Source organism: Vidua macroura, chromosome 12 (genome assembly GCF_024509145.1).
Source record: "Vidua macroura isolate BioBank_ID:100142 chromosome 12, ASM2450914v1, whole genome shotgun sequence".
NCBI classification, from domain to species: domain Eukaryota; kingdom Metazoa; phylum Chordata; class Aves; order Passeriformes; family Viduidae; genus Vidua; species Vidua macroura.
This window is the reverse complement of record NC_071582.1, coordinates 4570096-4585302: the sequence shown is the minus strand read 5'-3', so window position 1 is coordinate 4585302 and position 15207 is coordinate 4570096.

Here is a 15207-nt window from a genome sequence, read left to right as displayed (position 1 = left end):
ACAATAGCACTGCCCTTCAGTGTTAAAAGCTGTCACTGGTGCAGGAGGAGGGGTTGGGGAAGGCAGTCTAGGGTTGCCATGGGAAACAGCAGTTGTATGAGTTCTCCACCCCCTTTTGGAAGAGAATTGTACCCTCCCCCTGTCCTGTCAGTTATTGTTCAAGTCTGCCCCTTAGCCTAGAATCTTCTCTGTTCCACGTTTTCCCTTTGGTTCTTCCACCAAGAACACTCCTTTCCCTTTTCCCCACTGGTTAATGTTATATTTCCCCTCCCTTTAGCCTTCTCCCGATTGTACCCTCGAATGCTAAACCCTCCTACCCCTACGCAGTAAAAGAATCCTCAGCCCGCCCTTCGGGGCTCTCGGAATCTGCCTCCCTTCTGCTTCGTTGTCTCCCTGTTTGCCCCTTCTGCGACCCTTCAATCAACGAGCAGGATTTCAGCAGCCCGAGTGTCCCTCCCGTTCTTCTGGTGGACCCTCAGATGTACCAGCTATCCGAGCTTCGTGCCGAGTGGCTAAAAGCCCCCACGGCTCGGCAACTGGGAGATCCTTTGCATTACAGGGCGAATAAAGGGGGGATGAATGTGTGTGAATGAGAGGCTGTAAGAGCCCGTCTGAAGCCCCTCATTTTCCATTCTGCCTTCCGATTGCCACAAGAAAGAATCCCTTCCCCCACTGTAGTTCCGGCTTAGAACAGGACACAGCACAGGTGGGACCACTGAACCGTCATGCTGGCTGTTCCCAACAAGGCCTGGTAAGAACTTGGCAAGGAGTTGGCAAGGACTTGGCAAAGACCTGACATGGAGCCAGCACGGGACAGCCTGATGCGCAGCCTGCTTCTAATCTCCGTTCTTAAGCCAAATGAACTTTTGGGGTGACTCTCGCGGTCCTTCATTGAAGACCCCTCATCTGCCTCGTTACCACTGTGACAAAGAAAGAATGAGAACCCTCCTCCCAAGGACTGAGACTGAGACCCCTGCTATAGGGAGGAGGGGAAATTGGTGCTCTGACCACTAATGACATGACCTGTTTCCCTTCAGTGATTCAAATGGACTTATTCTTCATTGGATTCGTCTTGCTTTGGTGGTTTCTGTGGACTCACCCGTTCCCTCGGGGCGATTACAATGGACTTTCATTATTACACTTGTTCCCCCCCTCTCTCCTCTGTGGATTATAACTGGAGCCCCGAGTCGACCAGAACTTCGAAGACTCCCCCGACACGACAGACGGATCCCCATCGTCCGGAGCACTGAGGATCTCGCCTGTGTTGGTAGCTATTCCCATATCCCTCTTCTCTCTCTAACCTTTTATCTCCTTTCAGATCCCCACTATCGCGTTTACTGTTTTGGCCCCTACTAAAGGTGCATTTGTTGTGATTAACTGATAGTCCCTTGTTGTTTGCCTTTGTTGCACTTTTGGGATCGGTGAAAAGAACCATCACGACACCCCGCCATAAGCGGATCGTGACAGAGGCGGGCTGGTTACCCCAGACCTGCTAAGCGAGAGCGACAGTCTCCCATGCTGCGTTTCCGTCTTTTTCGCGAGAAAAGCGGCCAGTAAAGAGACGAAGCGAGTAATAAAAAGAGTGAGAGAACCCCCCCTGGGACTGGGTCTCAGAGAAAGAGTGGGACCCCTTAGTGGGGGGGGGGGGGGGGGGGAGTAAAAGGTAATTAATTAGAAAAAAAAAATGAATTAAAAGGTAAAAAGAGGGTTTTCTTGGCATAATCTATTGGGGAAAAATAAAAGGTAAAATGTGTAGGAAGGGCCCCTAAAAATTCTGCTGGATTGAGGGATAAGAATGCCCAAGAACATCCAAGATCAAACCTGCTGGATTGAGGGATTAATATTCCAAGAGCATCCAGGGTTGATTCAAACCTGCTGGATTGAGGGATTAATGTTCCAAGAGCATCCAGGGTTAAGTCAAACCTGCTGGGTTGAGGGATTAACATTGCAAGAGCACCCAGAATTAAGTTTGCTGGGTTGTTGAGAGCAGCCAAGATTGAGTAAAAATTTTGCCAGTTTGAAGAGAAGTCTGACAGGATCTAGAGTTGGGAACCACACAGCTAGATTGAGGGGTATCCAAGAACACTGGGACTAGCCAGGGACACCTAAAAGTGTAATAGGTGTGTTGAAAAAGAAAAGGTACCTTGTTGTTGTGGTTGTTTTGTTATGTGTAAGAGTAAGTAAAATAAAGTTAAGTGAATGTAGACGAAGGAAAGTATATGTATGCATCCTGCCCTGTTAAGCAGCCTCACTGTGCTTCCCTGCTGTCACCAACAAACACAAGTTACGAACCCTCAGAACTAAAAAGTTCAATCAAATATTGCTTCCATTGATGACCATGATATTGTCTATAATACCTTGTTCCAACTTATGTTATGTAAGTGTTAATACCCCTATCCTACCAGTTGGTAAACCTGATGGGTCATACCGGTTAGTACAGGATCTGCGGGCCATAAACAAGGTCACTGAGGATCTGTATCCTGTGGTGGCCAATCCCTACACGTTATTAACTTGCTTAACAGCCGAGCTAACTTGGTTTACCGTTTTAGATTGAAAAGATGCCTTCTTTTGCCTTCCTATCCACGAAGCCAGAAAATTTTTGCATTTGAATGGGAAAATCCTAAGAGCGGGCCAAGAACTCAACTGACATGGACCAGACTCCCACAAGGATTCAAAAACTCACCCACTTTGTTTGGAGAACAACTTGCAAAAGAATTAGAGACCTGAGAAGCCCCTCCAGAGGAAGGGAAGTTGCTAGAGTACGTAGATGACATCCTGATAGCCACACGGACAAGGGAAGCATGCACGGCCTGGACGATAAGCCTCTTGAACTTTTTGGGGCTCCAAGGGTACCGAGTATCAAAGAAAAAAGCCCAAGTAGTAAAACAGAAAGTAACTTATCTGGGCTACGAAGTCAGTGCTAGACAACGTACCTTGGGCCAAAGCCGGAAGGAGGCAATATGCCAGAGCCCAAAACCTCAGACTGTAAAGGAACTACGAACTTTCCTGAGGATGACAGGGTGGTGCAGGTTATGGATCTATAACTATGGACTGTTTGTTAAGCCCTTCTATGAACTGATTGCAACTGAAAGCAGGAACATCCAAGAGACAAAGGAAGCTACGCAAGCTTTCAACCAGCTGAAAAAAGCCCTCATGTCAGCTCCAGCCCTGAGATTGCCGGACGTGAGTAAGCCTTTCCTTTTATTCTCCCATGAGAAGCAAGGAATCGCCTTAGGAATACTAGCACAGGACCTGGGCCCATATCGGAGAGCAGTGGCTTACTTCTCTAAGCAATTGGATACAGCAGCTAAAGGGTGGCCTGGGTGCCTCAGAGCTGTTGCAGCAGTCGTACTGAACATCCAAGAGGCACACAAATTCACCCTAGGCCAGAAAAGAACTGTGCTAGTGTCTCACACAGTGTCTGCAGTGCTAGAGGTAAAAGGTGGGCATTGGCTTTCCCCACAACGGCTCCTGAGATACCAAGCTATCATAGCGGAGCAAGATGATGTAGAGATAGTAGTGGCTAACATTGTCAATCCAGCCTCCTTCCTCAGTAGAAACCAAGGGGAACCAGTGGAACATGACTGCCTGGAGACCATTGAAGCCACCTACTCCAGCTGCCCTGACTTGAAGGACACCCCTCTGGAGAATGCAGAAGTCTCGTTTACTGATGGAAGCAGTTATATCATCAGTGGAAAACGGCACGCCGGGTAGGCAGTTCCAACGTGCAAGGAAGTAATATCATCTGGGCCCCTGCCAACAAATACCTCTGCACAGAAGGCCGAGATAATTGCTCTAACTCGGGCCCTAGAATTGGCAAGAGGGAAAGAAATAAACATATACACGGACTCGAAGTATGCATTTGGAGTAGTGCATGCTCACAGAGCCATTTAGAAAGAGAGAGGACTGCTGAACTCTCAAGGGAAAAATATTAAAGATGCATCAGAAGTACTGCGACTTCTAGAAGCAGTCCAGTTGCCAGAGAAAGTAGCGATCATGCACATTAAGGCACATCAGAAGATCAACTCAGAATTGGAAGAAGGAAACGAGCTGGCAGATAGGGAAGCAAAAGAAGCAGCAAGACGGGCAAATTTCCCCTAAAGGTAAGCCAAGATACAACAAACTAGAAAAAAAATTAATCTATGAGCAAAAAGGAGACTATAACCAAGAGGGATGGGCCACCATAGAAGGAAAATTACTTCTACCCTCCTATTTCTGATGGTCCCTAATAAAGGAAGAACACCAGAAAACCATTGGGGTATTGATGCTCTAGCATAACTAGACATTTACAACTCGACAATGTGACCTTTGCCTCCAGACCAACCCCAAAAATACTCCCAAACCAAAGCTTAGCCAGATTAGGAAGGGTCATGGGCCGGAGCAGCAATGGCAGATAGATTGTACAGAATTGCCAAGAAAAGGGGGGTATAAGTTTTTACTGGTGCTAACAGATACCTTTTCAGGATGGCCAGAAGCATTCCCCACCAGGACTTCTAAAGCTCAAGAAGTAACTAAGGTATTGGTACAAGAAAACATACCACGCTTTAGAGTCCTGGCCACAATCTCCTCAAATAGAGGACCACATTTTATCGTAAAATTAGTGCAACAAGTTAGCCAATACTTGAACATAGACTGAGAACTTCACACCCCATATAACCCACAATCAAGTGGTCAGGTAAAAAAAATGAACCATTTGATCAAACAACAAATTGTACAATTGGGACAAGAAGCTAATTTGTCATGGACTCAATCCCTCCCATTAGCACTACTGCAGATCCGAACCAAACCCAAGACTAAAGAAAAGCTAAACCACTTTGACTTGCTTTATGAAAAACCATATGGGGTGCGAAAGAGAATGTCTACCCAAGACATGTCACTAACCTCCTGTATGTTAAGTCTCTTAACTTGGTGTATCCAGCACCAATCACTAGCTAATAAACACAAGTCATAACTAGTGAAATACGCTGTTTAGAACACTTTATGTCACCCAATTACAATTCTATTAATTTTAGTTACTGTAAGTTTAATGATGTCTACTTTAACACTCATGTAGAATTCGAGGATGTTAAAACACATGGCCAGTCTGACATCACTCTCTAGAACTCCTAGAATCTTACTGAAAGAGGACGGTCATGATAGTAGATCAGAATTTAAATCAAGACCCCTGTAGTAAAAGAATTTACTCTATTTTAAGAAAAGGGGGGACTGAAGCAGAGATTTTTAGAGTTAGGTTAACAAAATGAATGAAGCATTTCTAATTTAGCTTGTAGAGTTATGTGTTGAATTTTCAACCTTTTACTTAAGAAACCTCTGCCTAGTACAAAGGGCATAGGAAAATGCAAATTTCTGAAGCTTCTTGCATAAAGAACAATACCAGAAGAAGGAAAGAACCCAGATAAAGAAGCTCCTCTGTCTCCAAGCCTATCAAGACTGACAGACGTACTCAGAGAAGCACCAAAGGACCAAAAGCGCACGCGCAGAGAGGAAAAGTTCAAAAGTTCAATCATGAGGAAGACCACAATCGTCAGCCTCAGGACCACCAAGAGACCCCCGTACGACCACCACAGCAAACCACGCATGCCCAGAAGGACGTGGACTTACTTAGCATGAGAAGCGAGGACAGGCGGGGCCAGGGGTTGAATATGCATGAAAAAGTTGTGCAATGTTTTGCATATGGAACGACTTTAAGAATAAAAGTGTGGGTCAGACTGAGGCTCGGGGCACAAGTTTTGGAGAGCTATCTCACTTGTGCCGGGCGCTGACATACATACCCACTTCATAACTACCCCAGGTTATGGAGTCTATTGATTTATTCCGCGTATCGTTTCAGAGGTTTCTTCCCTTCGCCAGGCTGCAACGTGCCCGCTACTACCCAGAGCTGGGCAGGAGTGGGCAGAGAGCACGGCCATCTGCCAGCAGGTTGCAGCTTGCCCAGGAAAATGAAGTGTCCTTGGAATGTGCAGCAAATCTTATTTCCTGGCAAGGTCGGGCTAAGTGAGCAGTGCTGGTACACTTTCTCCTTGAGAACTGGAGCGGAAAAGCTTTTCGCTAAGATGTAGGCGACTAGAGAGGCAGAATACGCAGCTCCGCAGCTGGCCGAAAGCAAGTGCCGCTTGCCGGCGTCTTTCGGCAAAAGCGGCGCTTCGGAGCGCACCGCTGCCGCTCCAGTCATCTGTGCGCGAAGTAGCGGCTTCTTCGCCTCCGGCAGCCGGAGATCGCGGTAGCTTACAAGAGGCGAAGAACGAAGCCGCGAAGAAGCCGGCTTGTGTGCGAAGCTCGCACACAGCCGCAGGACGGTGGCTGCCGCTCTCCTGCCTCTTGAATTCACTTCTGGCATGCCAATGGGAGGTGTTCCAGGACAACTTTCCTGGGTTTTCACATAGTCGTCATGCATCCCTCCTTGGAAATTCTTGTTGCTCCCCAGAGGCTCCGAGATGCAGAGAACACGGTGGCAGCTGCTGAAAAGAAGGGCAACTGTGAGTTGGTCAAGAAGCAAGAACATAGGCAGCTGCCTGTGCTTGGCAAGGAGCAGCTGCTGGATTCTTGCAATTGCCTTCAGTGCGCACAGAAGCCCGCTGCTCTGCTGCTTGGTTTTTCGCCTTCAGTCAATTACACACTGCTGAAGTTGAGGCAGGCAGTTCAGCTTTGCTGCTTTTCAGCATCTCAGCTGCCTTTCTGCTCTGTGACAGCTCTCGAGGTTTCTTGCCTTCGCCAGGCTGCAACGTGCCCGCTAGTAGCAAGAACTGGGCAGGAGTGGGCAGAGAGCACGGCCATCTGCCAGCAGGTTGCAGCTTGCCCAGGAAAATGCAGTCTCCTCGGAATGTGCAGCATATCATATTTCCTGGCAAGGTCGGGCTAAGTGAGCAGTGCTGGTACACTTTCTCCTTGAGAACTGGAGCGGAAAAGCTTTTCGCTAAGATGTAGGCGACTAGAGAGGCAGAATACGCAGCTCCGCAGCTGGCCGAAAGCAAGTGCCGCTTGCCGGCGTCTTTCGGCAAAAGCGGCGCTTCGGAGCGCATCGCTGCCGCTCCAGTGATCTGTGCGCGAAGTAGCCGCTTCTTCGCCTCCGGCAGCCGGAGATCGCGCTAGCTTGCAAGAGGCGAAGAACGAAGCCGCGAAGAAGCCGGCTTGTGTGCGAAACTCGCAGACAGCTGCAGGACGGTGGCTGCCGCTCTCCTGCCTCTTGAATTCACTCTTGGCATTCCAATGGGAGGTGTTCCAGGACAACTTTCCTGGGTTTTGACATAGTCGTCATGCATCCCTCCTTGGAAATTCTTGTTGCTCCCCAGAGGCTCCGAGATGCAGAGAACACGGTGGCAGCTGCTGAAAAGAAGGGCAACTGTGAGTTGGTCAAGAAGCAAGAACACAGGCAGCTGCCTGTGCTTGGCGAGGAGCAGCTGCTGGATTCTTGCAATTGCCTTCAGTGCGCACAGAAGCCCGCTGCTCTGCTGCTTGGTTTTTCGCCTTCAGTCAATTACACACTGCTGAAGTTGAGGCAGGCAGTTCAGCTTTGCTGCTTTTCAGCATCTCAGCTGCTTTCTGCTCTTTGACAGCTCTCGAGGTGAAATAGAGATTTTTAGCGTTGGTTTAACAAAATGAATTAAGCATTTCTAGTTTAGCTTGTAGAGTTATGTGTTGAATTTTCAACCTTTTGCTTAAGAAACCTCTGCCTAATAGAAAGGGCAAAGGAAAATGCAAATTTCTGAAGCTTCTTGCATAAAGAACAATACCAGAAGAAGGAAAGAACCCAGATAAAGAAGCTCCTCTGTCTCCAAGCCTATCAAGACTGACAGACGTACTCAGAGAAGCACCAAAGGACCAAAAGCGCACGCGCAGAGAGGAAAAGTTCAAAAGTTCAATCATGAGGAAGACCACAATTTTCAGCCTCAGGACCACCAAGAGACCCCCGTACGACCACCACAGCAAACCACGCATGCCCAGAAGGGCGTGGACTTACTTAGCATGAGAAGCGAGGACAGGCGGGGCCAGGGGTTGAATATGCATGAAAAAGTTGTGCAATGTTTTGCATATGGAACGTCTTTAAGAATAAAAGTGTGGGTCAGACTGAGGCTCGGGGCACAAGTTTTGGAGAGCTATCTCACTTGTGCCGGGCGCTGACATACATACCCACTTCATAACTACCCCAGGTTATGGAGTCTATTGATTTCTTCTGCGTATCGTTTCAGTTGGCGACCACGAAGGGACTGCTCTGCTCACCCGCAGGTCCGGTTGGGAGCAGACACCCTCAGGCGCCACGGGGCTTTTCCCCGGAGGGACTCTGCGCCTCGGCTGTACACTGCGGGGAGCAGACCACGGCCCGTCGACTAGCGGATGAAAGCGGTATGTGTTAATTTATTTTCTTACGGTTGGCACTGATAAGTCGCAAAAAGATGTTTTTGCGCGCAGGTTTGCCTAGGGGCTTGCAAGCAGACCGCCATCGGGGGAGAGGCCGGCGGCGGGAGGACCTCCCCAGCTGATAGCGCGGCTCGGGGAGGGCGAAATCGCGATTTCAGTGTGTGGTGTGTGTCCCGATTGCAGTGTAGTGTGTCTGTTACGTCCGGACGTGCGTGCTTGTGCGTGTGTGTGTATGTGTGAGTGGAACGGTGAAGCGCGGTGCGGCCTTGCTAAGATACAGAGAGGCGGCGCGGTGGTGCTAGAGAGCGCATGCGCAGGGCAGCTCTCAGCCCACACTACCTGATCGTGCGGGTAGTGCGCACTCTACCCGATAGAGCGGGTGGTGCGCATGCGTGGCACGGGCTGTCTCTGGCGAGCTGGGGGAGTGCGGCGCGGGGCTTAAGTCGGGGCTTGCAAAGGTGCTTTAGGCGCGGCCCAGCTGATAGCGCAGCGGGCGCGCGGGCACAAGCCGCGGTTTGAGGAGCTGCTTTGAACGCCGCTAGCTGATAGCGCAGCTAGTGGGAGCGTGGTACAAGCTAGGAGTTACAAGCACCGCTTACAAGCATCGCTAGTTGGTAAAAAGCTTGCAAAAGTAGCCGGCGAGCCCGGCTGGGCTAAGAGTTAAGTGTTTGTTATACAATAGCACTGCCCTTCAGTGTTAAAAGCTGTCACTGGTGCAGGAGGAGGGGTTGGGGAAGGCAGTCTAGGGTTGCCATGGGAAACAGCAGTTGTATGAGTTCTTCACCCCCTTTTGGAAGAGAATTGTACCCTCCCCCTGTCCTGTCAGTTATTGTTCAAGTCTGCCCCTTAGCCTAGAATCTTCTCTGTTCCACGTTTTCCCTTTGGTTCTTCCACCAAGAACACTCCTTTCCCTTTTCCCCACTGGTTAATGTTATATTTCCCCTCCCTTTAGCCTTCTCCCGATTGTACCCTCGAATGCTAAACCCTCCTACCCCTACGCAGTAAAAGAATCCTCAGCCCGCCCTTCGGGGCTCTCGGAATCTGCCTCCCTTCTGCTTCGTTGTCTCCCTGTTTGCCCCTTCTGCGACCCTTCAATCAACGAGCAGGATTTCAGCAGCCCGAGTGTCCCTCCCGTTCTTCTGGTGGACCCTCAGATGTACCAGCTATCCGAGCTTCGTGCCAAGTGGCTAAAAGCCCCCACGGCTCGGCAACTGGGAGATCCTTTGCATTACAGGGCGAATAAAGGGGGGATGAATGTGTGTGAATGAGAGGCTGTAAGAGCCCGTCTGAAGCCCCTCATTTTCCATTCTGCCTTCCGATTGCCACAAGAAAGAATCCCTTCCCCCACTGTAGTTCCGGCTTAGAACAGGACACAGCACAGGTGGGACCACTGAACCGTCATGCTGGCTGTTCCCAACAAGGCCTGGTAAGAACTTGGCAAGGAGTTGGCAAGGACTTGGCAAAGACCTGACATGGAGCCAGCACGGGACAGCCTGATGCGCAGCCTGCTTCTAATCTCCGTTCTTAAGCCAAATGAACTTTTGGGGTGACTCTCGCGGTCCTTCATTGAAGACCCCTCATCTGCCTCGTTACCACTGTGACAAAGAAAGAATGAGAACCCTCCTCCCAAGGACTGAGACTGAGACCCCTGCTATAGGGAGGAGGGGAAATTGGTGCTCTGACCACTAATGACATGACCTGTTTCCCTTCAGTGATTCAAATGGACTTATTCTTCATTGGATTCGTCTTGCTTTGGTGGTTTCTGTGGACTCACCCGTTCCCTCGGGGCGATTACAATGGACTTTCATTATTACACTTGTTCCCCCCCTCTCTCCTCTGTGGACTATAACTGGAGCCCCGAGTCGACCAGAACTTCGAAGACTCCCCCGACACGACAGACGGATCCCCATCGTTCGGAGCACTGAGGATCTCGCCTGTGTTGGTAGCTATTCCCATATCCCTCTTCTCTCTCTAACCTTTTATCTCCTTTCAGATCCCCACTATCGCGTTTACTGTTTTGGCCCCTACTAAAGGTGCATTTGTTGTGATTAACTGATAGTCCCTTGTTGTTTGCCTTTGTTGCACTTTTGGGATCGGTGAAAAGAACCATCACGACACCCCGCCATAAGCGGATCGTGACAGAGGCGGGCTGGTTACCCCAGACCTGCTAAGCGAGAGCGACAGTCTCCCATGCTGCGTTTCCGTCTTTTTCGCGAGAAAAGCGGCCAGTAAAGAGACGAAGCGAGTAATAAAAAGAGTGAGAGAACCCCCCCTGGGACTGGGTCTCAGAGAAAGAGTGGGACCCCTTAGTGGGGGGGGGGGGGGGGGGAGTAAAAGGTAATTAATTAGAAAAAAAAAATGAATTAAAAGGTAAAAAGAGGGTTTTCTTGGCATAATCTATTGGGGAAAAATAAAAGGTAAAATGTGTAGGAAGGGCCCCTAAAAATTCTGCTGGATTGAGGGATAAGAATGCCCAAGAACATCCAAGATCAAACCTGCTGGATTGAGGGATTAATGTTCCAAGAGCATCCAGGGTTAAGTCAAACCTGCTGGGTTGAGGGATTAACATTGCAAGAGCACCCAGAATTAAGTTTGCTGGGTTGTTGAGAGCAGCCAAGATTGAGTAAAAATTTTGCCAGTTTGAAGAGAAGTCTGACAGGATCTAGAGTTGGGAACCACACAGCTAGATTGAGGGGTATCCAAGAACACTGGGACTAGCCAGGGACACCTAAAAGTGTAATAGGTGTGTTGAAAAAGAAAAGGTACCTTGTTGTTGTGGTTGTTTTGTTATGTGTAAGAGTAAGTAAAATAAAGTTAAGTGAATGTAGACGAAGGAAAGTATATGTATGCATCCTGCCCTGTTAAGCAGCCTCACTGTGCTTCCCTGCTGTCACCAACAAACACAAGTTACGAACCCTCAGAACTAAAAAGTTCAATCAAATATTGCTTCCATTGATGACCATGATATTGTCTATAATACCTTGTTCCAACTTATGTTATGTAAGTGTTAATACCCCTATCCTACCAGTTGGTAAACCTGATGGGTCATACCGGTTAGTACAGGATCTGCGGGCCATAAACAAGGTCACTGAGGATCTGTATCCTGTGGTGGCCAATCCCTACACGTTATTAACTTGCTTAACAGCCGAGCTAACTTGGTTTACCGTTTTAGATTGAAAAGATGCCTTCTTTTGCCTTCCTATCCACGAAGCCAGAAAATTTTTGCATTTGAATGGGAAAATCCTAAGAGCGGGCCAAGAACTCAACTGACATGGACCAGACTCCCACAAGGATTCAAAAACTCACCCACTTTGTTTGGAGAACAACTTGCAAAAGAATTAGAGACCTGAGAAGCCCCTCCAGAGGAAGGGAAGTTGCTAGAGTACGTAGATGACATCCTGATAGCCACACGGACAAGGGAAGCATGCACGGCCTGGACGATAAGCCTCTTGAACTTTTTGGGGCTCCAAGGGTACCGAGTATCAAAGAAAAAAGCCCAAGTAGTAAAACAGAAAGTAACTTATCTGGGCTACGAAGTCAGTGCTAGACAACGTACCTTGGGCCAAAGCCGGAAGGAGGCAATATGCCAGAGCCCAAAACCTCAGACTGTAAAGGAACTACGAACTTTCCTGAGGATGACAGGGTGGTGCAGGTTATGGATCTATAACTATGGACTGTTTGTTAAGCCCTTCTATGAACTGATTGCAACTGAAAGCAGGAACATCCAAGAGACAAAGGAAGCTACGCAAGCTTTCAACCAGCTGAAAAAAGCCCTCATGTCAGCTCCAGCCCTGAGATTGCCGGACGTGAGTAAGCCTTTCCTTTTATTCTCCCATGAGAAGCAAGGAATCGCCTTAGGAATACTAGCACAGGACCTGGGCCCATATCGGAGAGCAGTGGCTTACTTCTCTAAGCAATTGGATACAGCAGCTAAAGGGTGGCCTGGGTGCCTCAGAGCTGTTGCAGCAGTCGTACTGAACATCCAAGAGGCACACAAATTCACCCTAGGCCAGAAAAGAACTGTGCTAGTGTCTCACACAGTGTCTGCAGTGCTAGAGGTAAAAGGTGGGCATTGGCTTTCCCCACAACGGCTCCTGAGATACCAAGCTATCATAGCGGAGCAAGATGATGTAGAGATAGTAGTGGCTAACATTGTCAATCCAGCCTCCTTCCTCAGTAGAAACCAAGGGGAACCAGTGGAACATGACTGCCTGGAGACCATTGAAGCCACCTACTCCAGCTGCCCTGACTTGAAGGACACCCCTCTGGAGAATGCAGAAGTCTCGTTTACTGATGGAAGCAGTTATATCATCAGTGGAAAACGGCACGCCGGCTAGGCAGTTCCAACGTGCAAGGAAGTAATATCATCTGGGCCCCTGCCAACAAATACCTCTGCACAGAAGGCCGAGATAATTGCTCTAACTCGGGCCCTAGAATTGGCAAGAGGGAAAGAAATAAACATATACACGGACTCGAAGTATGCATTTGGAGTAGTGCATGCTCACAGAGCCATTTAGAAAGAGAGAGGACTGCTGAACTCTCAAGGGAAAAATATTAAAGATGCATCAGAAGTACTGCGACTTCTAGAAGCAGTCCAGTTGCCAGAGAAAGTAGCGATCATGCACATTAAGGCACATCAGAAGATCAACTCAGAATTGGAAGAAGGAAACGAGCTGGCAGATAGGGAAGCAAAAGAAGCAGCAAGACGGGCAAATTTCCCCTAAAGGTAAGCCAAGATACAACAAACTAGAAAAAAAATTAATCTATGAGCAAAAAGGAGACTATAACCAAGAGGGATGGGCCACCATAGAAGGAAAATTACTTCTACCCTCCTATTTCTGATGGTCCCTAATAAAGGAAGAACACCAGAAAACCATTGGGGTATTGATGCTCTAGCATAACTAGACATTTACAACTCGACAATGTGACCTTTGCCTCCAGACCAACCCCAAAAATACTCCCAAACCAAAGCTTAGCCAGATTAGGAAGGGTCATGGGCCGGAGCAGCAATGGCAGATAGATTGTACAGAATTGCCAAGAAAAGGGGGGTATAAGTTTTTACTGGTGCTAACAGATACCTTTTCAGGATGGCCAGAAGCATTCCCCACCAGGACTTCTAAAGCTCAAGAAGTAACTAAGGTATTGGTACAAGAAAACATACCACGCTTTAGAGTCCTGGCCACAATCTCCTCAAATAGAGGACCACATTTTATCGTAAAATTAGTGCAACAAGTTAGCCAATACTTGAACATAGACTGAGAACTTCACACCCCATATAACCCACAATCAAGTGGTCAGGTAAAAAAAATGAACCATTTGATCAAACAACAAATTGTACAATTGGGACAAGAAGCTAATTTGTCATGGACTCAATCCCTCCCATTAGCACTACTGCAGATCCGAACCAAACCCAAGACTAAAGAAAAGCTAAACCACTTTGACTTGCTTTATGAAAAACCATATGGGGTGCGAAAGAGAATGTCTACCCAAGACATGTCACTAACCTCCTGTATGTTAAGTCTCTTAACTTGGTGTATCCAGCACCAATCACTAGCTAATAAACACAAGTCATAACTAGTGAAATACGCTGTTTAGAACACTTTATGTCACCCAATTACAATTCTATTAATTTTAGTTACTGTAAGTTTAATGATGTCTACTTTAACACTCATGTAGAATTCGAGGATGTTAAAACACATGGCCAGTCTGACATCACTCTCTAGAACTCCTAGAATCTTACTGAAAGAGGACGGTCATGATAGTAGATCAGAATTTAAATCAAGACCCCTGTAGTAAAAGAATTTACTCTATTTTAAGAAAAGGGGGGACTGAAGCAGAGATTTTTAGAGTTAGGTTAACAAAATGAATGAAGCATTTCTAATTTAGCTTGTAGAGTTATGTGTTGAATTTTCAACCTTTTACTTAAGAAACCTCTGCCTAGTACAAAGGGCATAGGAAAATGCAAATTTCTGAAGCTTCTTGCATAAAGAACAATACCAGAAGAAGGAAAGAACCCAGATAAAGAAGCTCCTCTGTCTCCAAGCCTATCAAGACTGACAGACGTACTCAGATAAGCACCAAAGGACCAAAAGCGCACGCGCAGAGAGGAAAAGTTCAAAAGTTCAATCATGAGGAAGACCACAATCGTCAGCCTCAGGACCACCAAGAGACCCCCGTACGACCACCACAGCAAACCACGCATGCCCAGAAGGACGTGGACTTACTTAGCATGAGAAGCGAGGACAGGCGGGGCCAGGGGTTGAATATGCATGAAAAAGTTGTGCAATGTTTTGCATATGGAACGACTTTAAGAATAAAAGTGTGGGTCAGACTGAGGCTCGGGGCACAAGTTTTGGAGAGCTATCTCACTTGTGCCGGGCGCTGACATACATACCCACTTCATAACTACCCCAGGTTATGGAGTCTATTGATTTATTCCGCGTATCGTTTCAGAGGTTTCTTCCCTTCGCCAGGCTGCAACGTGCCCGCTACTACCCAGAGCTGGGCAGGAGTGGGCAGAGAGCACGGCCATCTGCCAGCAGGTTGCAGCTTGCCCAGGAAAATGAAGTGTCCTTGGAATGTGCAGCAAATCTTATTTCCTGGCAAGGTCGGGCTAAGTGAGCAGTGCTGGTACACTTTCTCCTTGAGAACTGGAGCGGAAAAGCTTTTCGCTAAGATGTAGGCGACTAGAGAGGCAGAATACGCAGCTCCGCAGCTGGCCGAAAGCAAGTGCCGCTTCCCGGCGTCTTTCGGCAAAAGCGGCGCTTCGGAGCGCACCGCTGCCGCTCCAGTGATCTGTGCGCGAAGTAGCGGCTTCTTCGCCTCCGGCAGCCGGAGATCGCGGTAGCTTAC